General features: G+C 41.4%; 1 protein-coding gene across 5 annotated transcripts in view; it reads left to right on the top strand.

Moving 5' to 3' along the window:
• Positions 1-22848, top strand: part of sema5ba (sema domain, seven thrombospondin repeats (type 1 and type 1-like), transmembrane domain (TM) and short cytoplasmic domain, (semaphorin) 5Ba) — a 222446-nt gene that overhangs the window by 31351 nt on the left and 168247 nt on the right. For 4 of the 5 annotated variants that reach the window (XR_014869864.1, XM_085135963.1, XM_085135966.1 and 1 more), the window contains one exon: positions 11265-11331. The exons of the other annotated variant lie outside the window; for it this stretch is intronic. The gene's annotated coding sequence lies outside the window, so the exon portion shown is untranslated. The remainder of the gene's footprint in view (positions 1-11264; positions 11332-22848) is intronic. 5 annotated transcript variants of the gene reach the window in all.

Genomic DNA, 22848 nt, shown 5'->3' with positions numbered 1-22848 from the left:
ATCCCCGTGGCTCACCTGGCTGGACATGGGACCAGTGTCTCAAAGGCTGAGGGGTCTGTGTTCACGTCTGACCCAGGTTATTTTCTATATGTCATTCCCCTTTGCTCCTCCCCCTAACTTCCTGTCTACACTCTTCACTGCTGGTAAAATAATTTTTAAAATTGTGGAAAAGTCTTTTAACTCTTTCCCTCATAAAGACAACAGTTTCGGACCTCCCCTGTACCTTTAATGATGAGCTCAGACGCCACTTTACATGCAAATAAAGACATAGTTTGACCATTTGTTATGGCCCGTCTAGGCGCGGCCAGACCACAACATAAAGGGTGATCCATCCCCGTCCAACCCCAAGCAGCACGTCACACACTTAATATTTTGTGACAGTGATTTATTTACAATAAGTGCAGTTAAACAAAGGAAGGGAGCATATCGTAACTTCAGGGTGAACCCAAGGCCAAAACAACAAACAAAAGGTAACCTATCTCAGGAATAAACACAACTTACCTACTCAAAAGAACTAAACCAAACGACAATCACTTTCCTCCCTGCCTAACAAAAACAGGAGAAAACTGATCAAACAAAAAGGCGGACCACCCCTACATGCTCTTACATTAAGTAACATAGCAACATAGTGACACAGTGAACGGTCTGCCGGTTGGGTTGGGCCGAGGATGAATGAAGTGGCAGTCCCCGGCGGTCTCTTCTTATCCGCTGCCTCCCGGTCCTCAGCCAATCGGTGCGAGCCATCCACCCTGGACGCACCAATCCCGGAGGAGCACCTGGACACTCAAATTTACACATTGGAATAGCCTTTGTGTTTTTCCATGGGTAGCTGCACAGCTCATTCATTTCTATTCTATAAGCAGACCTGAAATATGAGAGAAACAACTCAGTTCAGAACAGAGCTCCAAGAGTTACACCTAGTAGGCTTGCAAGGGGGTAATGAGAGAAAGAAATATTTAAAAACTCAAGCAGTGACAACAAAAGAGCATTTTTTTAAAAAAGTATTGCTATTAGTTGCACTGACCATGTTAACTCTGACACAGCTGGACTGGAGTCTTCTGAGGGGGCGGTGCGCGCTACGCTAAAATAATTAGCGCAAATTGGCTCAGCTGTATCCAAAGCACTGGAAGATCAATACATCCTGCTAGACTTAATAAAAGCTGGAAAAGGAGCTTCATCACAACACAGAATTGGCTAAATAACCAATACAAGACTCCAATCAGCTAAAGCACTATCAGACAGAGTCTCTCTAGTAGTGGTCTAAGAAGATGAGCGGCTTCTGTAAAGCACTTGTAAAGAGAGGAAAATGAGGCAAAATACTTGGTGCGGGTGAAATTTTAACAGTATTTCACAGCGGATGATGATATGCGGCAAGAGAAATTTGACAGAGGATGTCATCGCAGTCGATCAAACCAAAAGCGAAACATGATGGCGGGAATATGCAAATGTGGTTGTAGGGCCGTCACAATATATTACGTCTAATATCTGATTATTGTGGCCCAAGGAGGTCAAGGAGAAGCAGCACTCCATCAGCGATGCGCAGCATTCTCGTCTTTGCATCTTTGCGCAGAAGGAATCGTGTGGCAGCAGGATAACGAGCCCAAACTCACCACACCAAAAAACTACTTAAAGACCAAAGAAAACCGAGGAGTGCTGATTGTCACCTGACCTCAGCCCAATTGAATATTTATGGAGGAACTTGAAGACTGAGAAGGGCCAGCTTGAGAGCTTACTGTCATTAAAGGGGTTACGTAAAGACGATAAGATATTTATGCCTCCCCCCTTCTCCTCAAATTGTAAGGCTGACATCATGCGAGCGCAAAAATGGAGAGATCTTCACGAGTAAGCCGTGGACTCGGTTGTATGGACGGGAAAACAAGTGCAAATTATATTCAAATAGAAACAAGTAAATTAAAAATAAATAAATAAAGGAAAAGACGATTTTAAAAAATGCTGTTTTTAAAAAATGCTGTTTTTTAAAAAATGCTGTTTTTTAAAAAAAAATGCTGTTTTAAAAAATGCTTTTTAAAAAAATGCTTTTTAAAAAAATGCTTTTTAAAAAAATGCTGTTTTTAAAAAATGCTGCTACGGTTAAACTGATCCCATACGAGTGACCATTAGAATTATTACAGCAGTCTAAAATGATGGCATCAATTTACAGGATTAGTGGAAGTCCTGTCAACAAAGCAAATGCATGTAAGTCTAAATGTTGCCCTGTTAGCAGCTGCTATTTAATTGGCTTTAACTTGAGACTATAAGCTTGTTAGCCCAGGGTCTCCTCTTTATGTAACCTTCAACCTAAGTTGAATGGCCATTATTAAAGCAGATTAATCACCTTTCGAAACCTGTGGAAACACTATCATTAGCTGCATTTAGTTGAGCTGGTGAGCCATAAATCGTAAATACAGCTGTAGATGTTAACTGCAGCAGCGAGCATGTCAAAGTGATGGAAAGGGGAAGATTTTGGGGTAAATTTTTAATAATAAATAATAAAATCGTAGCAGTAATAATGTCACCTTCTCTCTCTTTTTTCTAATGATGAAAGCTTGTTGCAGAGACATCATTAACATTCAGTGTTTGGACTCTGCGGCGGAAGAGCACTCTGCACGTGGTGATGTCACATCTCTGGGGATTGTTGAATTTAAATAGCATAGTTAGCTCCCCATCATTTCTCTAAGCCGTTTGGTCAGCTGTGCAGCTTTAAAACTAACACTGATGTATTAGCAGCCCAAGGCGTCTTTAATGGAGGTGCCACTTAATTACTACAGAGACCCACTTGAGCTTACTGAGCAATCAGAAACACATACGCATTGCTCAAAATCCGAAATTGCTTTTTCACCAAGACGTCGAGTGCAGGAACACATTTTTACATGCAAGTACATACACGGCACGGAGGCCCGGATCAGGACGGCCACCCTTAGTTTTATTCCCCCCTCTGGTCTTTACGTTTAGTCCTCAATTCATTTGCCGCTGTAACCTTTTGTCGCCGCTCTCGCGGTAACGGAGGCGACCTCTCTGCTCGCCTAGCGCCGTTGTCTCTGAGAGCAGGGAGGGTGAGGTCAGAGGTCAAGACGTATATAAACAGGTGTCAGATGCGATGATGGAAAGCCGAGGATATGTGAAACTGGGCTGGAAACTCAGCCAGCGGGGCTGCGAGGACACAGGAGGGCGGTGCATAATAACGAGGGTAATAGATGACTTTGCCCGTCAGTGTGATGCCATGGTTTCAGGTTGTGCAAATTAAACCGTCTTGTATGTAAGGCTCGACCTTTCGGATAGCAGCTCTGTGTGTGTGTGTGTGTGTGTGTGCGTGTGGTAGATTATTAGCCTTACTGCCCCTGTCTCCCTTCCTTCTCTCGTTCTCTTCCCTCCGTGTCCTGTTGATTAGGTTTATTATTTTATTTACATATAAAAATTAATTCATTTTGTGTTTATTTATCACTTTTAGTTTAGTTATTAGTAGGAAAGATTCCTACCTCTGAGACAAATCAGTCATTTACTTCTCATAATTAAGTAATTAAGCCTTGTTTTTGGAAATTCCATTAATTTTGATACAAAGAAGAGAAGACATACACTCACTGGACACTTTATTAGGTACACTTTGCTACTACTGGGTTTGTAACCTCACTGTAAACAACCCTGTTTATGATGATCTGAGCTTTGTAGTTCTTTGACTTACAGCTTCCTTCCTATCAGCTCACAGCAGTCTGGCCATTGTCTTATGACCTCTGGCATCAACAAGGCATTTTCACCCAGAGAAACAGAGATAGAGATGGTTGTGTGGGACAAGTCACAGTAGATCAGCAGTTTCTGAAATACTTAGAGCACACAGTCATTTAAATCACCTTTCTCCCCCATTCTGATGCTCACCACATCTATGTAAATGCCTACCATACCGCCATGTGATTGGCTGATTATATATTTCAGTTAAAGTTAAAGGTTGCTTCCTTTTTGCTCTGTTAAGCGAATAGGCAGACAAGAACAGTGTATTTCAACCAGTCTGTTAGTTGATGACCACATTAGCGTGAAGTTTAATGACACACAGCTGAAGTGATGCTTTTGAAAAATGTGCATTTTTTCCCCACACAGCTAATCATAATTGAGGCGCGTCATCCTGCTGTGTCGACACATTATTGTTTGCTGATGTAAACAAAACAAGCCGAGCAAACCCAAACACCATACAACTCTCTAACTAAATTGCAATCTATGGTTTGTCTCTGTGTGAGGTCAGGTTAAAACAATCTGTCTACACTTTTGTTACCATTCGAAATTAACATTATGGCTTTAAAATTAGATTTTTTAAATATTTTCATAAGTTGGCATGGTTTATGGCTCCTGCCTTGCCCACGAGCACTGCTGCAGCCTGAGTCACCCTGGGAATGCCAGTCGCACGCCACCTCTGCTTGTTTTGTGCTGTCAAGAATAGCACGCACTTCGGTAGAGAGCGGCAGCGAAATGACATGACTCACAAAAGTCACCGACGCTCAGTTAATTATGCGAGATTCATGATCTTTTGAGTGCACAGCCGGCGACTGAACAACACGCCAATTTGCATATTTTTCTGGAAATTTCCAACATTTCACAGACGCATAACTAATGTGACAGAACTCTGAAGGCTGCACTTGAGTGTGCACGATCAGCTGTTAAAAACTGAGACACAGCGCTGCCGGGAGATCGACACGTATAGATCAAACACTTCGCTACCTGCTTTGTCGCTCACAAACATTACAACAAACTTTAAGTAAGATAAGATAAGATAACTCTTTATTGTCATTGCACAGTCATACATAGTACAGTAGTACAATGAAATTGGAAAACTGTCCTACGTCGGCACTACATATAACACGACACGACACATGACACATCACAACGCAACACAAACAACACAACACAGTATATTAACTTAGTAATAAAAAAAGAAGAAGTATGTGTATTGCACATAGGGATGGGTATCGTTTAGGTTTTATCTGATACCGGTGCCAAACCGGTACTTTTGAAACGGTGCCGGTGCTTAAACGGTGCTCAAACCGGTGCTTAAAGAATGGAGAACACAAAATTGGTCCAAAAACCTCTCATGTTCAGCTGTTTTTTTGTAAAAAGATAACAATGTTAGCCTTTTCTGCAGCTATAGGACATATATGGTATCACTCTTGGCTGGAAGCAGTGCTTAAACAATGGAAAAAACAAAAACTTTGTCCAAAAACCTCTCATGTTTAACTGTTTCCCACTTTTTCTTTGGTCATTTTAGCCTTTTTGTCCAGGGTGAAGGGAGTATCTGCCATCAAACAAGAAGACAGCCGCATGTAGCTATGATGATGTTTGCTAGTTCACCTTACATGCATTAATGTAATAACGTGGTTAGCCTACTCAACGTAAATTACACACGAACAACATTAAGCTACTCACGCAGAGAAGAACGGCTGCTGCTGCATCATCATCCTCATCATTTCTGCTACACTGGCAGGGCTAGGGGCCAGGACTCTACTCTTCAGCTTTTTGGGGGATGTTGCTAACTCTTCGTCCGATAACAGGCACCACACCTGCAGTAGATGCGCTCGGTGTGAGGTCTCGCAGCAAGCCATCAAATACGGCGCATTTTTCGGCTTTTAAAAAAAACGCTATGCGTCGCCAGGTGTTTCATCGGATTTCAGGTGTTACCTCCTTTCCACAGTATCAGCTTAAAGCACTTGTTGCAGCTGCTGAGTTTGCATCTTTTGCTGTGAAGTACAGCAAGACTTTTGACCGCTTCGCCTTGGGCATTTTTAACCTGTAGCTCTGCTCTAAAAGAACGTACGTACCTGGACCCGCCTACTATCCCCGGAAACGTAAAATGATTGGCTAGAATTCAAAGTGTATCACATCTCAGGAAAAAAAAAGCACCGAAATAAAGCACCGAAATGTGCGCTGCTTTTCGGTCTGGTTACTACCGTTTATGTCAGAACCGGTGCCATCATGGCACCGGATACCGGTACCCATCCCTAATTGCACACTGTTATTATTGCACATTAATTATTATTGCACCTTGTTATAAATATAAATATTATTATTGTTATTGTTTTAAACATTGTTACCTCCCCCCTAAAAAAGTCCAGGTAGGTAGCCAGTCAGGTCAGCTATTTGCATTGATCAGGGCTATTGCCCTGTTGTAAAAGCTGTCCTTGAGTCTATTTGTTTGGGACCTCAGCAGCCTGAACCTCCTGCCGGACGGCAGCAGCTTAAACACCCGGTGTCCGGGGTGTGTGCAGTCCCGTAGGATGCTGCGTGCCCTCTTGAGACAGCGAGTGCTGTACAGGTCCTTCAGGGAGGGAAGAGGATGTCCAATGATTTTTTGGGCCATATTGATGACCCTCTGGAGTGCCTTTCTGTGTGCTGTGGTGCAGCTGGAGAACCACACACCGATGCAATATGTCAGCACACTTTCAATGGAGCAGCGGTAGAAGACGGATGATCTGATATCGTCGTGTTGGTGTTGTTCCCAGATCATCATGAAAATGTTGTTCCAGGTTCAACATTGCAAGTGACCAATCACATTATTGTGACGTTATTCTTTTGCGCACCAACCCATTCGTGCATTTATGAAATTCCAATGTTGCAAGGACAATATCAATTCTGCTTAGCGTTTATTAAAGGGTTAGGGTCCGTTGATCGGCGGACAAAGGCGGTTTCTCGCAGCTTAAGTACAGTTTTTTGTTTTACGGCGGTTTTTCCCGAAGTCGCAAAAGTATGACATCACAACATTCTGATTGGTCACTTGCAATGTTGATCCTGGAACAACCTTTAGTATGATGATCTGGGAACAACACCAACACGAGGATATCAGATCGTGCGTAGAAGACGGTCAGCAGCTCCTTCTTCAGGTCCATTTTTCTGAGGATTCTCAGAAAGTGGAGACGCTGTTGGGCCTTCTTTAAGACCGCAGCGGTGTTAGAGCTCCATTGGAGGTCTGTGTCTATGTGCACACCCAGAAACTTGAAACTGGAGACCCTTTCCACGCACTCCCCGTTGATGCTGACAGGCTGCAGTTTGAAGTCAGTTTGAATTAGAAAAAAAAACCTAAAGGGCTGGCGTCAGTTTTCAAACCGTTTTTAGGGGGAAAAAGTTGCAAGTTTGGTAAAAAGCACATTAATTGGTGGTAACGTCTAAAGATGTGACAGTGGCTTTAAAGGTTTCTATGATTGTATAACAGAGTAATGAGAGCCTTTGAAGTGCCACTTTTCCCAGCTCATATCACGTAGTGTGTCCTCGATGCAGTAACTGCCGGGATCTGCTGTGTTTGATTTGAACTTCATGAAAAAAAAGTTTGTTTAGCAACAGCAACCTAGTGATCTCAACTGGAAAGCTGCAGGCAGTAATTTGCTCCTAATTAGACACGTTTCCTTTAGTGCCTAAAGGGTGAATGTTGAACTGCACAAGTACAATGTGTGAATAAGCGTTTGTGCCCCTGTGCATTTCTGTGTGAGATAAACATCGGGAGCTGTTGAGCCGTGAACTCCTGCCGCTCTGTAACTTGCCTCTTCACCCGGTTCCCGCTAAGTCTTCATTAAACTGCCTGATTCAGTTACCAGTAACTGGAGCTTAATTAGGAGAATTTGATTTTCGCTGCTGGGTCTCGTGGAGAATGTTGATAATCACTTCTTATGGACGGAAAATGAGTGAGATGCTCTGCCGTGGGCTGCAAAAGTTTCAGCAGACTTGTGCCTCCAGTCGGCTTTGATTCGTGCTGTTTTTGAAAGCTTTACCAGTTCATCACATAAGTTCACAGGATGACCACCAAGAAGAAAGAAGACTTTCAAGGATTCAAGATAAGATTCAAAATAAGATGGACAGCATCTGTTGTAATTGCTCTGTATATATGTCTCTGTGTTTGTGCTGTGGGTCTGAAACATCTAAACATTAGAGGTGAGCAGATCGATCTAAATATCCATAGTGTCGATACCAACATTGATGTTGGTATCAGGCCGATACTAGTGTGACGGGATTGATACTTTGTGTCTATCCCCTAAGTTCAGCACTAGCAGCACTGAACTGTGTTAACCCTTTAAAGCCGGTCAGAGCAGCACGCTCCGTTTTGTGTAACTATTTTTAAATCCCGGTAGCTCTGCAACCACGTAAGCTAGCGCAATAATTTTTTTGCATATGAAACCTGAGGAGTTGTACTTACATCTTATGCCATCAGCTTGTCCTCGGTCACAGTTTCCTTCCACATACAGCTTTGCAAAAACTGCATAAAAAGCACTTGCAGCAACAAAAACATAATATTCCAGAAACACGCTTTGCCGATCCGATCAGCTGTTCATAACACTTCCTACGTCCATCAGCGTGAACTATCGCGTGTCCGCCATGACCTGCCCAAAACCAGAAGTGACGTCATTTTGCGGAAATGTCGTTTTTTACCATCAGGGCCTCATGAGCCTATACTGGTGTTTTTAAAAGTTATCTTTGACTTTATGACTTTCTGTGTGGTTTCTGGGATGCTTAGGACTCATATTGCACTGCTGGAAATAGTTTATTTTGATGCATATGCTGCTTTTTTGCAAATTTGCATTATAATATTTATTTTCGTTTTTCCTGCAGTGTATAAAAATTGGTGTATTTCAAAAATAAAACTATGAAGACACTCAAAATAAATTTCCTCTGGTGGGAAACTATTTTGTGCAACTTTTTTGTATTTACAGTTTTGAGGGATAAACCTCTTAAATTTCTTTAACTAGAAATATATGTTAAAAAACAAAAACAATTTTCAATTTTTTTGTAGTTTATTGCACTTTTTTGCAATTTATGTAATTACTATGCACTTGATGCATGCATATTATTAAAATTTAGGCTTTAATGGTTGTATTGATGTATAGCAACTTGAAATGCTCCCAAAAACGGCTCCACAGCATGTAAAAATATAATATAAGCTCTGGCGGACTTGGTTCTATGGTAGGTCTTAAAGGGTTAAACAACTTTTTGCAAATGAAAAACTCTTGCTCAAACATGCACTATGAAAAATGTCTGAACCTTTTTGTGTCGACTATCATGCTTATTTTGATTTATAGCCTATAGCACATCTAAACAACCAATCTGACCCACAGTGATTTAGAGGAAGGCACATTTACCTTCCAGGTCTCCAACAAACACAGTTTCAAACTGCATGAAAAACTGAACGGTGTGTTTTGTTGTGTTAACTCATTATTGTGGAAAGTAAAAAATCGCAGTGATTTAGTGGTCATTAAAATGCGCAAATTGATGATGATTCAGCTCATAAATCATCACACTGTGCTCTGCACTGCATAAGCTTTATAGGTTAAAAGTCTCGGCATTAATATCAGCAGTACTGGCCCTGTATTCATTTGGCATTGAATATATACCAAAATTTGCAGTATTACTAAAAAGACTTTCAGGAGTCCATCCATCCATTTTCCTCTGCTTAGCCAATTCAGGGTCCAAGCTGCCATAGGCTGAGAGCTTTTCCAATCTGATGTAGGGTTAACACCGATACACAATCATTCACACTCACATTCACATCTATGGGTAGTTTAGAACCACCAGTTAATCTTACCCCACTAACTGTATGTCTTTGGACTTTGGACTGCAGCCCTAACCACCACGCTGTCCTGCTTCTGCACTCATTTTTTATTATAATACATTTCATGAATTGCTGCTGGTAGATATATCATGCATTTCAGTGTACAGTCAATCCAACAGTGATAATAAGAAAATGTGATGTTTGCGATATTTCAGTTGGAGACGAGTTTCTCTGCGTCTCTCCGCGTTCTATCAAAACATTTCAGAACAAAAGAAAAAAAAACTGTTGCAATTTTTCAGTCTCGATGTTTTCTCACTGAGAGTGACGTCTTTATTGCTGCTATCAACAAAACTCTTGCTGGTTCTCTGTTGTTTTTTTTTCACCTGATCTGCAGAAACGCCTCACGAGCACCACGATCGGTGAATCTGAAGTGTCCCACGCTAAGATGAAGGTGCTCACACAGAGGTCTGGAGCCAAACGTTGGCCCTGATGTTACCTATTGTTATCTGTCTTGCTTAAATCTCGGCTTTGCTGCTTGATTTGCACCGAGCCCAGTATCACGTTCATGCCACTTGTGGTCAATAAAGCCATACTGAATCTGAGCAGGGTCATGCAATCCCAGACCCTGTCTGCACGACTTTCTTGTGTAGATGTGGGACATTGAAGTGTGTGTGTGTGAGAGAAAGTGAATAAGACTTTAGGTCACAGACTAAGCAGTTTATGAGAATTCTTCCTCCTCACTTGTTGCAGTGAATAAAGCCTGATCCCACACTGACAGTGGAGATTATGGGGAGTTTCTGTGTGTGTGAGCGGACACTTCCTGCTGCTCAGCCCTAAATTCTCGGCTTAGCTCCATGGAAAATCCTCTTTACTGTATTTTTCTACCTGTCTTTCTCACTCTTAAGTGTCTCAGCATCAAGCTGGAGAATGCAGTCGAAGAACTGGGTGCTTAATTAGCTGACTAAGAGTTTGATATGCACTTCATATTTATTATTACTATAAAACAAACCTTTTATTCTTTGGTTTCAACCTAAATGCCCTTTTAGTTCATTTCTGCATTTATGTAATGACATCCTATAAGATGTACAGTTAATAAATCATCATCAGTGAACTTTATCGTTCCTCTTTGATTCATTTTTGCTCCTCTGTGTTGAAGTGAAAGAAACGGCGGCCATATCACGGCAGCTGACGACACAAGAGGGATCACGAGTCTGAGCTGCTCCTTCAGGTTGCCTTAGAAACCAAACCAGGGCTATTTGTTCCAATTTGCTCTGTGGCACTGAGATCAAAAAGCTTGGAACCAAATGTGCTCTCTGTATATTAGCATCTGCGTTTGGTTCGACACAGTTTAGGCGTCTGTGTGCCGCATTTACATCTGTGTGTTCGTTTACAGTTGAGCCGCACATTGGTCGTGTTGTTTGTGCGAGTCAAGTCAGGTTTAGGACTTTATGTGCTTGAACTATACTGAACTTGGTGGTTTGTTATTGTCCAGTTAGGCCATCAGTTGTTACAAAGGCCTCTCGCAGGTCCCTCTTTCCCTTCAGCCCCCCCCGCCCCCCAAACCCCATTAAGGTTGGGGTTTAAAAAGCCGTTCCCGCTCCGCCTTCTCTCCTTCATTGAAAAGTTGGCGGTTTGTTTACGAGACCGCCAGCACTTCTTTGTGGTTCTGCACTCTGCTTATGAGATGGAGGCGAGTAGCTAGTAACACTCACCCCTCCCCCTTCCTTCTCTGTCTCCTTTCCCCTTCGAACAGAATCAATTTGAAAAGGACAGACGGCCCTCACAGCCCCCTGTGCCTACACCCCAGTGATGCTTAGCTGGTGAGTACACTTTAATCTTTTTCATTTGGGGCCTCCGTGTCATTTTCATGCACTACTTCGATTGGTTTCTATCCTTCTCTGAATTGCCGCTGCAGCGGTGCAGCAAGTTAGTTGACTAGTTTTCTTTTATCCTCAATTTTTTTCCTGGGAAACAACAAAATTTCTCTCTGGTCTTGTGGATGAAGGATAGCAATTACTCTTTTCCTCTCATTCTAACTTTATTTAAATGTCTTCCACTCCCCCCAACACCAAAAAGAAGTCTCACTGGCCTTTGTGGTAAAAGTAAGGCAGTCTTTTTTGGTGAAAGTCCTTTATTCTGACTGACTGAAGTGATTTGAAAGGCAGTGGGGAGAGTTTTGCAGTAGAGGCGGAAGAGAGGAGGATAAGCAGAAGTGGTGGGGGCAGGTAGGGGTGGAGGGGTTTCATGCAGGCTGCTAACGGTCAAGGTTTACCTTTCCGCCTCTCTTTGTCCCTCTATTTCTATCCATCTCGTTCAATCAATCAAACTATGATGCACAAGCCACGCATCAGTTATCTACAACTTGAATTGTTGTACTTAAAAATTAGTTAAAAACAGCACAATGCCAACAAAAAATGAAGACAAGGATAAAATAAGTGAGTGTCAAATTGATGCTGGATAGTCAAAAGTACGAAGCACTCCGGTCGCCGACAGCCTTGTGGCTAATTGACACAGCACAGTGAAATTGTTATACAGGTGACATGAGTGCATAATTATCTTATGAAATCACCTTCACCAGAGCAGGCTGGGGCCATTCTCAGAGCTTTTACATGCTGTTTTTAATTCAGCTGGAGCAAGAGCAAGAAAGTCGGGTCATTATTCCGTCCATCAACACCTGACGCTTGAAAGTTTATCTTATGCAACGTTTTAAGATAGACAAACCCTGCAAAAGCACACGAAAGGCAACGGAAGTTAGGGCTGCGCGATTTTGCATAAAATGAGAATCACGATTTTTTTGCTTAGAATTGAGATCACGATTCTCTCACGATTTTCTTTTCCAGTATAAATATTTATTGCACTTATTAACTGCACATCAACTTTGTAACAGTTGAGACTGAACATAAAAACAATAAATAAACATAAAAACAACAAATGTCTCACGTTTTGTCGTTGCCGCAAAATGTACTGCTTGAAATTCCGTCTCCGCCGTTGCTCGACGCTGCGTGTATAGAGCAGGTAGTGCAACAATAGAAAAGTAGTTGCGGGACGGCACTGTGTAGCGTTTGTCTAGGGTGTTGATCATTTTCCTAAATCCCTCGTTTTGCACAGTGTTGATGGAGCCATATCTTTGGTCAGGTGATAAGTAACAGCCTGCGTAATTTCTTTGTGCCTGCGGGAGTTCGACGGGTATAGGGAAGCGCTGTATAAGGTTCCCGTTATTGATGTTTGGGTGGTTGACCGGGACGGATTTTCTCCTGTCACTTTCTCGTCATCCCTGACGTGCTCTCTGTTGTTTTTTCCCTGCCAATTTTAGCAGCCAGCTTCTGTATCACGTGGTATAAGGCTCCGCCCTTGTCATTTGTTGAGCAGGAAGAGTGAGCGCTTGTTTTCATGCAGATTACGTCCCGGATCAAAATGCGGTACAATCGTCGTCTTTTTTTTCTTTTTTTTTCTCTTTTTTTTTCTTTTTAAATCGTTGTCATTTGGAAATGAGATCGCACATAAGTATGAATCGAGATCGTGATTTTCTAACAATTAATCGTGCAGCCCTAACGGAAGTGTTATAGGGGATTTTTTGGGTGGGGGTTGTTTTTGCATATAGAAACTGAAACACACGAATAAATGCACTGAGAGAAAACGAAGTGGAGATTCATCAGTGTTGTGAGGGAGAGAAATATGCAGTCAGAGTGTATTTTAATCACATGAGTCATGTAATACTAAACTTAAATATTTGCTATTAGCTGTTCACTGTTAGCTTGTCACTACTGGAGCTGTTCCTTCATGTTCTCGTCTCCCCCCAAAACACTTCCCTTGTGTTTTGTGTGAAGTGGTTTCTCTTTTTAAAAATGTTTCCATGTTAAACTGTCAGGGCCAGATTTAATCATCCTAAACCACTGAGGCCAAACCGTATCAGTAAGGCCCGTCACCATATTAGGTTTAGACATTAAACCCTATGATTGGATGAACTGTGGCGAAAATTAAGTAAAATGTTGGTTTTCTACTAGAAAAAATGAATTATACTGTTAAAAAAAAGAGTGAAAGGAAGTGTAGTGCAGCTTTTTGTGCAGTTATAGAAAGTAGTCTGTCCATAATTGCACAAAAATGTACACAAAGTAGGGCTGCTCGATTATGGCAAAAATGATAATCACGATTATTTTCACTGAAATTGAGATCTCGATTATTTGACGATATTTATTTAACAATAACAATGTGTTGAATAATGACTTTAAAGATTGTCAAAAATAATATAAAATAGTGCGCAAATACTGATAACAGTGCAAATGTTTGCAATATAAAAAATAAATGAAAAATGTAAACATCTATGTTTAGTGAACTTTGCAGTGTTGCTCTGTGGTGCAGCTACGACACCGTAGCAAAGTTTACACACTGTGTCTACTTGATCCACGTCTGACTCCGCGAACCCATAATGTTTCCACACCACTGAAGTTTTTTTTACCTCTCTTTTCAACCAACAGCAGTCACTCTCCTCTCCAAATAACTTCTGCTTAGCTTTCCGAGCTTCCCGCGGGTCCTCTTAATCAGCGGTCCCCAACCCCCGGGCCTCGGACCGGTACCGGTCCGTGAGTCGTTTGGTACCGGGCCGCGAGAGTTGAAGCTCAGGTGTGAAATGTATAGTTTTCAGGGTTTTTATCGGTTTTCAGCGTTATTTTGTTTACTCGGTTTTCCTTGGTCTTTTCACGTGTGTTATGAATAAATCTTCTTTTTTTCGGTACCGGTACTAGTTTTATTTTGTTGTATTTATCCGCGACACCTTAAAGGCCGGTCCATGAAAATATTGTCGGGCATAAACCGGTCCGTGGTGCAAAAAAGGTTGGAGACCGCTGCTCTTAATTGTTGTGACACGTGTTCGAAATGCAGAGAGGTGCGCTCGATTTGTGACACGGAGCAGCGCGAGAGTAAAGCACGAGGGAGGGGCTAATAATCGGCTCAGTCATTTTTAATGATCGTTGAAAGCCCAGATCGTAATCGAGATTAAAATTCGATTAATTGAGCAGCCCTAACACAAAGTATAACAGTTTTTTTCTAAATGTGTTATTAACGTGGCATTTTTAAATCTCATAGCTATGTTGGCGAGTACAGTTGGAATGTGACTGTCCACTGAGGGAAGGTATCCAGATTACAAAAAAACTGAATAGTAGGCATGTTTGAAGCTACGTTTTTAATATATGCAAGCTCTCTTGGAGTTCGGATGATCTGATATCGTCGTGTTGGTGTTGTTCCCAGATCATCCTGAAAATGTTGTTCCAGGTTCAACATCGCAAGTGACCAATCACATTGTTGTGACGTTATTCTTTTGTGCGCCAAGCCATTTGTGCATTTATGAAATTCCAATGTTGCAAGGACAATATCAATTCTGCTTACCGTTTATTAAAGGGTTAGGGTTAGGGTCAGGGTTAGGGTCCGTTGATCGGTGGACAGAGGCGTTTTCTCACAGCTTAAGTACAGTTTTTGGTTTTACTGCGTTTTTTCCCGAAGTCGCAAAAGTATGACGTCACAACATTCTGATTGGTCACTTGCAGTGTTGCTCCTGGAACAACATTTAGTATGTTGATCTGGGAAGAACACCAACACGACGATATCAGATCGTGCCTTGGAGTTCGCCAACCTGAGCATGTGCTAATGAACAGAGGTGGTGAGAAAACTGTTGGCCTACATGTTTTAAACACAATGGCATGCAGAGTGAGCTCAAACTTTCATTTAACTTGTCTCAAATACCTTCACACACATATTCACTGAAGCTGAACATGAGCCAGAGTGACATAAAAAAGTTTTTAGAAGGTCTTTTAGTCATTTATCGAATCTGTGAAAATGTGGAGGAGAGCAAAGTGAAGGAAACAACATCTAATAAAAATCTATCCCTATTTGTGAGATTGTTTTTGCCTGGATATCATATTCTTTGCTGTCCCAGTGCTCATTCAGCTATGTAAACTAGATCCTATTGTTACGTAAACAGTTCAAAAAAATGTCTTGGATAACAGAAAGTCAAACTGAGGAGCTGAAAGTCAAACGTTTGGCATCCCCTCCGAGAAAATGACCTTGTTTACTGAGCGACTGAGCAAAAATGTTGTACTCCTGAAATCAGAATTTATGCATCATTGATTTTTTTATTTATTCTCATAAAATATATAATAGGGTTATTTGTAATGTAGCAACTTTATTGACTTAACCTTGACTCAACTGGACCTACATATATATATATATATATATATATATATATATATATATATATATATATATATATATATATATATATATATATAAAAGCACTTTTCATTGCATTGCAAATCTAACCTTGTGTATTTGTTCACACTGCACAAAGTATTTAAATAACTCTAACTAGATCAGAAATAGTGAAATATGAAGGCTGTTTGGATACTTTTTATTAAAACGTAAGCAAGTGATGCCACTCAATTTTTGCTTTCTGTGACTTTATTCAGTCTCAAGTGTATCTATCATCTTGGTTTTGATTTCATGCCCTTTTTATCTTCTGCCCAATTTCTCCTAAAATTAGTAGAGACTGCTCTTGCTCCAATCTCAACCACTTCTTTCTCTGTATTTAATATCCCTGAAGGCCATCCCTGGAATTTGCTTATTTTCTATTGCTCCACTCCCCTTGCTCAGCGCATGCATTCAGCTCACTTTCTCTATTCAATTCAATTTGTGGCCTAAATATCTCCCCCTAATATGTGTCATTGGAGTAGAGTAGCAGTGCTCCCTCTCTGGCTGCTTTGAAGAAGCTCCACCGTGTTTGTCTTGGTTCTCTCTGCCCCTCTGGGAGGAGATCAGGGGCTCCAATCGTGGTTGGCATGATGTCTCCTCTAGCCCCGCTGTTGTTTGCTGATATTTAGTTCAGGATAACAATAAGCCAGAAGAAAACAAGCTCCTTTCAGGCCAATAAGAGATGGAAGGGCTGGACTGAGAGGGAGAGAGAGGCCTAGAAAAAAAAATGGGGGTGGGAAGACATGGGTCTCATCCCTGGATGGGGATGCTCTTTAAAGTATTCTGTTTGTGGCCCCCAGGGCCGAATTAAGGGAGCGTCATTATCCCTGGCAAATTACCACGCTGCCTTTGTGGTCCAGCCACGGTACATTAGGGTGCCTTAAAACGTGGCTGAGCGGTGCCTATTGAGTTTGCGAAAGTGGGGCCACTGGCAGATCCTTGGCCTGACTCACAGAGGAGGCATTCACGCCATGTCGGGGGGATGGTGACAGCAAGGATGGTGATGGAGAGGTTCTCTTGAGATGAGTAAAGAATCTCTCGGGCCAAGGCTGATGTGTGATCTTAAATCACGTGCCAGCTGATGATGTAATCATTTGGCTTCATCGAGGGTTTGAGCCGCTGAGCAAATCCGGGCTCTGACAGAGACATTCCTGAAGATTTCCACGCCAGTAGCAGGAATTAAATTAAATCCAGTCTTTTAGTGGAATAATAATAATTATAATGAAAATATATTTTGTTTTAGGGGTTTTTTTGCTGTCAGATTAAGATAAACTTTCATATTCCTGCTTTATTATTATTATTTCTTTATAATAGAATATTTTTTTGCCTTTGACCTTTTTTCCGCTAAATTTCAGTAGTTAGCTTAAAAATATGAGGGTTGTGGTTTTGCTTTAAGGTGCACAGTTATCAACAAGTACAAAGAAGAAGAAATGGCTGTGGATGTTTTACTTGGTCAGTGCTTTCATGTTTCAAGAGGCAGTTAAGATAACTGGAAAGTTTCCGGTGTCTTGTATCCAACTCTGAAAGTGAGCAGGAGGGGCTGGTTTCTGAAGAAATGTCAGATCCTTTGAGCCTGTGTGAAGGATTTCAGTAGTTGCAGAGTGTCTGCAACAAATAAATATCTCTGAGTTCTGTATGGCATCCACTACAAGCTGTGAAGGAAGCTTTTTTTTCCTACATACACTTTTTGCAGATTTTTTAGTCTTTACTGCAACAGGACAGTGAAGAGAAGACAGGAAAGCTGGGAGTCACGGAGTAAATCGCCACAGATTTGGTGGATTTAAACTCGGGCTTCTGCATTAGCCTTACTGCATATTGGGTCAAATCGGCACCCGGCAAGCTTTGCTTTAAACATTTGCAGGTAGCTCACACTCAGCGAACGTTGATCCTCTGAGTCTGAAACAGTTAAATTAAGTTTTCATCCGATGCCAAGTAAAGCCAGGGTGCTCCATGAGCTATTATGTCAAACCCTTCAAAGAAAACGAAATAAGAGCGCTGCTGAAGGCGCCGTAAAAGTTCTACTGTGTGAAATATTTGTTCTTGGCACTTTGCCTTTATTTATCATCCAATCAACTGGAAGCTTTACCTCAGCGATTGATGTCTCCCTCATTTTAGTTTTCTTACCGCGATAGGTGGGAGATTTCATTACTTCCCAACATTGTTTCCGGGTTTTATGAACTCAATCCCTCCGCTGAAGTAGATGAAGAAAGGGAGGAGGGCTTTTGTCCAGGGGCTGTGGCAGAAAACCCTGAGCCTGTAAATCCTGTGCTGATCTTTGGATCATTAAGCTGTGAGCCCTCAGTCCTTTGGTTCTTTATCACCAGGCCTGGATCCCAGGCCATAATAGAGGCTAACTGGCTAATGATTAGCTGTCTACTGCAGCTACTTGAAAGCTGACTGCTGCTGCTGCCAATCTGAATGAGAGGAGGTTTTAAAAACATATAAATCCTTAAATGCGTTTCTCTTTTCCCTTTCTCAAACCTTCTCTCTCAGGATCTGGAACTATTCAGTTCTTTACAAAGCTTATTGTGGAATGATGAGTGTTTTTTTTCTCCATCTTCATTTTGTATGAAAAGCCATGTTGACTTAAGCTATTGTTGATTTGCATATTTTAAGCCGCTTGCTCGTGTAACTACTTTACAATAGATGTTGGAACGGCTTGTGTACATGCTTGTTAATTTGACAAACAGCATTACCTTCTGCCCGTACCGCCTCTGAAGTAATCGCCTTGTCTCTAAACAAGCTCCACGGAGCTGAAAGGAAGGGGATGGAGTCTGAGAGGCAGTGTTTTGGATAACAATCACTTTGTCTTCCTCCTATCCAAAATCCTTGATTACTTGATTATTCAGGAACCACACAGGCATATGAATATGAAACTTCTCACCCTTTGAAGCAAACATAAGAAACAGCTGGGATGAAATCTTCTTCATTTCAAACGTTGCCTGCGAATGAACTAGTTTGGAAGAGCGATCTGGAAGACGGCGCTACTGCGTCACTAATTGACATTGAATCGTGGTGTTTACATCGTTTCGTGCTCCGTAATTGGGGAAAAAAAGGTTAATACACAATGGTTTTCCTTCAAGAATTCAAGTGTGTTAATTCAATTCAATTCAATTCAATTTTATTTATATAGCGCCAAATCACAACAAAAGTCGCCTCAAGGCGCTTCATAGATACAGAGAAAAACCCAACAATCATATGACCCCCTATGAGCAAGCACTTTGGCGACAGTGGGAAGGAAAAACTCCCTTTTAACAGGAAGAAACCTCCAGCAGAACCAGGCTCAGGGAGGGGCGGGGCCATCTGCTGTGATTGGTTGGGGTGAGAGAAGGAAGACAGGATAAAGACATGCTGTGGAAGAGAGACAGAGGTTAATAACAGATATGATTCAATGCAGAGAGGTCTGTTAATACATAGTGAGTGAGAAAGGTGACTGGAAAGGAAAAACTCAATGCATCATGGGAATCCCCCGGCAGCCTACGTCTATTGCAGCATAACTAAGGGAGGATTCAGGGTCATCCCTTAGTTATGCTGGGATGACCCTGATGATAAAAATCAAATCACATCATTCAACTTCAAAAGCAAAAATGTTCTTTGAAACTTCTCACCATTTGAAGCAAACATAAGTAACAGCTGGGATGAAATCTTCTTCATTTCAAACGTTGCCTGCGAATGAACTAGTTTGGAAGAGCGATCTGGAAGACGGCGCTACTGCGTCACTAATTGACAGATTCGTGGTGTTTACATCGTTTCGTGCTCCGTAATTGGGGAAAAAAAGGTTAATACACAATGGTTTTCCTTCAAGAATTCAAGTGTGTCAATAAAGCTTGTTGTTTAAATTTTTTATTCATCCTTTATCTGTGTAGGTTTCTCTTGTTTAAATCACGGACAGAGCCCTATTTTGTTACAAAAAGCTCAAGATTGCGAGAAAAAGAGTTTTGTTTTCCACAAACATAGATGTAAATCGGTATGTCGTGGGTCGCATGACGAATGAGAATCTGTTCCATCGAATTAGATGCCAAACATGTGGAGACAAGGAGGCAGAGAATAAGAGGGGCTGGTTAGGTCTTCTGCTTATGTACTTGAGGGTCATCAGCCTCTGATGATAAGCTGCTGGCTAAGATGGGGATTATGCTCAGGACTTGCTGAGGACAAGGATGTGGACAGCTGCAGGAAAAAAAAAGGTAGTTTTTTCCTTTTGTACATCTTTGAAGTACGAGTCCACCTGAGGAGCATGAGCATATGTGGTGCATTATGTCTTCGTGGAGCCACGTGGCCACAAGGCCATAAGGCTGCCCGCAGACACACATCTAGACTTGTGTGCATCATCCAAGACTAGCAAACTGGAAACCACAGCATTTTTTATAGTTAATGTAACATACAAAGTCAAACTGAGAGGAAGCTCAGCACATCTGAGGATCAGGGAAGGATTATGTGTACATATCTGCTGCATTCTGTAAGAAAGAGTCCCAAATGTTTGCTTTTCTCCGTGACTTCACTTTTACAGAGGCCGTTGACTCCATTTTTAACACAAGGGTCTAAAACTAGAGGGTGTCACATATAAAACAAATATGTGATTTGGACTGGACTCAGTTAGTCTGTGATGGGATTAAACTTCCAGTCTTTGGCAGTCTGACATCCAGGATGCTCATCCAGTACTCTGGCCACACACCTTTATCTCTGGGGGGCACACTGCTTCCTGCATTGGCACTAAATGTTGGCAGCAAACAGAATTCCTAGTGGTCTGGTTTGGCTGATTATAAAATGTGCCTTCTCTGTTGCTTCTGTGAGGAAGATTACCTTGCCTGTCTTTAACTCACTCTTACTTTTACCCGAGAAAACACAAAGGCAATGAAGGCAATCAAACAAAGTACATTTCTTCTATATAAGTTGTGATGCTAACCTTAACTTGTATATGAGCCCGTAGCCATGTAACGCACAGCTATAAATCCAGCTTTAGTGTGTTAACACATCTGAAATCCTATTAGAAACCCTTGATTTATTTTGGGCTAAATCAGCCTCACCTAAATCAGACCACAAGTAGAACTTCACTCTCTCCTCTGTTAGATTTTCTTTTATAACCACCACTTCCACTCTCCACAACCTGTGGAGCAAACTTGCTGTCTGCTTTCTAGTCATTCAGTAAGGATTAGTGGCACTGTGTGTTTTCTAATTATAGAGCTGGACTGTGCTCTCTCCTCCACTGAGGGGTCACATCAAGCCCACCAGGCTCTCAGCCAGGAGCTTAGTCACAACTCTTAACCGCTACTTTCACACATTTATGCCTGTGCTTCTTAATTTGATATCTTTTTAAAATTCCTATCTTTTTCTTCGTCTTTAAAAAAAAAAAAAAATCACTGCATGCTCTCTTTCTCTTTTTTTTCCGCCTGTCCATTTCTCTGTTTCTCCCTCTCCTGCTTGCTGACTTCACAAGAACGACGTTTCATTTGGATAAAATAAACTCAATGAGGTAACTGTCAAAATAAATCACTTCCTATATCAAGGAGGAAACAAGTAAATGCCCGGGAGAAAGGGATAGCAATTCCCTTTTTTTTAACCACACAATCAATCAGTTCCCCTTCACATCTTTTCACATCTTTTCATTCTTGCCGAACAATGGGTTTGATTAACCCCTCTGGGAAAGCTCATTATCCATTTCCATCACAAAGGTGTTTGTAAGGCACTTGGATTTGAAACGCCTCGGCAAAAAAACATAGATAAAAGGAATATATATCGAGCTTAAAAGGCAATGATAAATAAATGATGGCTGCCAGTCTGAGCTTATGCATCTGGTTTAACAACTAGCCAGATGTTGCTCCTGCATTCTTGATGTCAGTAAGATGTTTTGATCGTCGTGACTGCTTTGTGTGAGTTCGCCAACTTGCTTTAAAATCTCGTCTTTTTCTCCGCCACTTTAATTAGATGAATTGAGTTGTGACAGTGGGACTTGAATTATATTATATGTATGAGTTTGTTTTGATTATCAGAGTCTGTTAAGGACGTGCGGGAATACCATTGTTGAGCCAAATCAATTTCTCTTCTTCAAGGGACACCCAGGAAATAGTTCAATCCATTTTTAATCAAAGCACCTTATTATGCTGGACTTTGGGTCCGTGTCCTGTTTTCGCATCAGTTATTTGATGAGATGAAATGCGCAACCATACAGCAACTGCAAAGATAACTGCACGCCTTTTGAATTTAACTTAAAATGATTTATTTATGTAGTAAATATGTTATGATGGGCTCGAATTCTGGATATGCTTTGATGGGCAGAGTGATATAATGCACACACATCTCTGTTTATCCTGCATACGATCACCGTTTTAGCCATGTTCAAACTTTTTGATCCCACAGTCCCTGCATAGTGAGGACATGAGCAGACGACAAAATGTGTGGCAAGCAAATCCCTGCAGCTATGCTGTTGACAGAGTTGCTTTGTGTCAGTGTGTCCAATAGAGACATCGAGACAGGTTTATCTTAACTTAGCTTAGCGTAGCCTAGCTTAGCCTAGCTACAAGACTAAAAGTCGAATTGCAGCCCACTGATACCCACAGGAATAAAAATAAACATGGTGGCAGCAAGCAAATCCCTGCAGCTATGTTGTTGACAGAGTTGCTTTGTGTCAGTGTGTCCAATACAGAGATCGAGACAGGTTTAGCTTAACTTACCTTAGCGTAGCCTAGCTTAGCCTAGCTACAAGACTAAAAGTCAAATTGCAGCCCACTGATACCCACAGGAATAAAAATAAACATGGTGGCAGTAAGCTACACAAGCTAGCGCACTCTAAGTGATGTTCCCAAACCCAAGTCACTAAACTAGAAGTGATCTAAGTGTTGTTATCATTTGAAACAATTGCAGTGAAGTTATCTAAGAACTAATATCCTCTATATACTTTTTACAGTTTTGATGAGTGCTCATGAACTGGATAACTGTTACTCCTGGTACCCAAAAATAACAATGTTCAAGCAGCAGGTGGTCAACATAAACATATGTGATACCATATGTGGCTATAGCTATTTTTATACTCATGATCAGTGGCTCTACCACACATCATATGTGTGGTACCACACATACCCTCACGTAAATCCAATAGTAAT

Source organism: Neolamprologus multifasciatus, chromosome 16 (genome assembly GCF_963576455.1).
Source record: "Neolamprologus multifasciatus chromosome 16, fNeoMul1.2, whole genome shotgun sequence".
Classification (NCBI taxonomy): domain Eukaryota; kingdom Metazoa; phylum Chordata; class Actinopteri; order Cichliformes; family Cichlidae; genus Neolamprologus; species Neolamprologus multifasciatus.
This window is presented reverse-complemented; position numbering and strand designations above follow the sequence as displayed.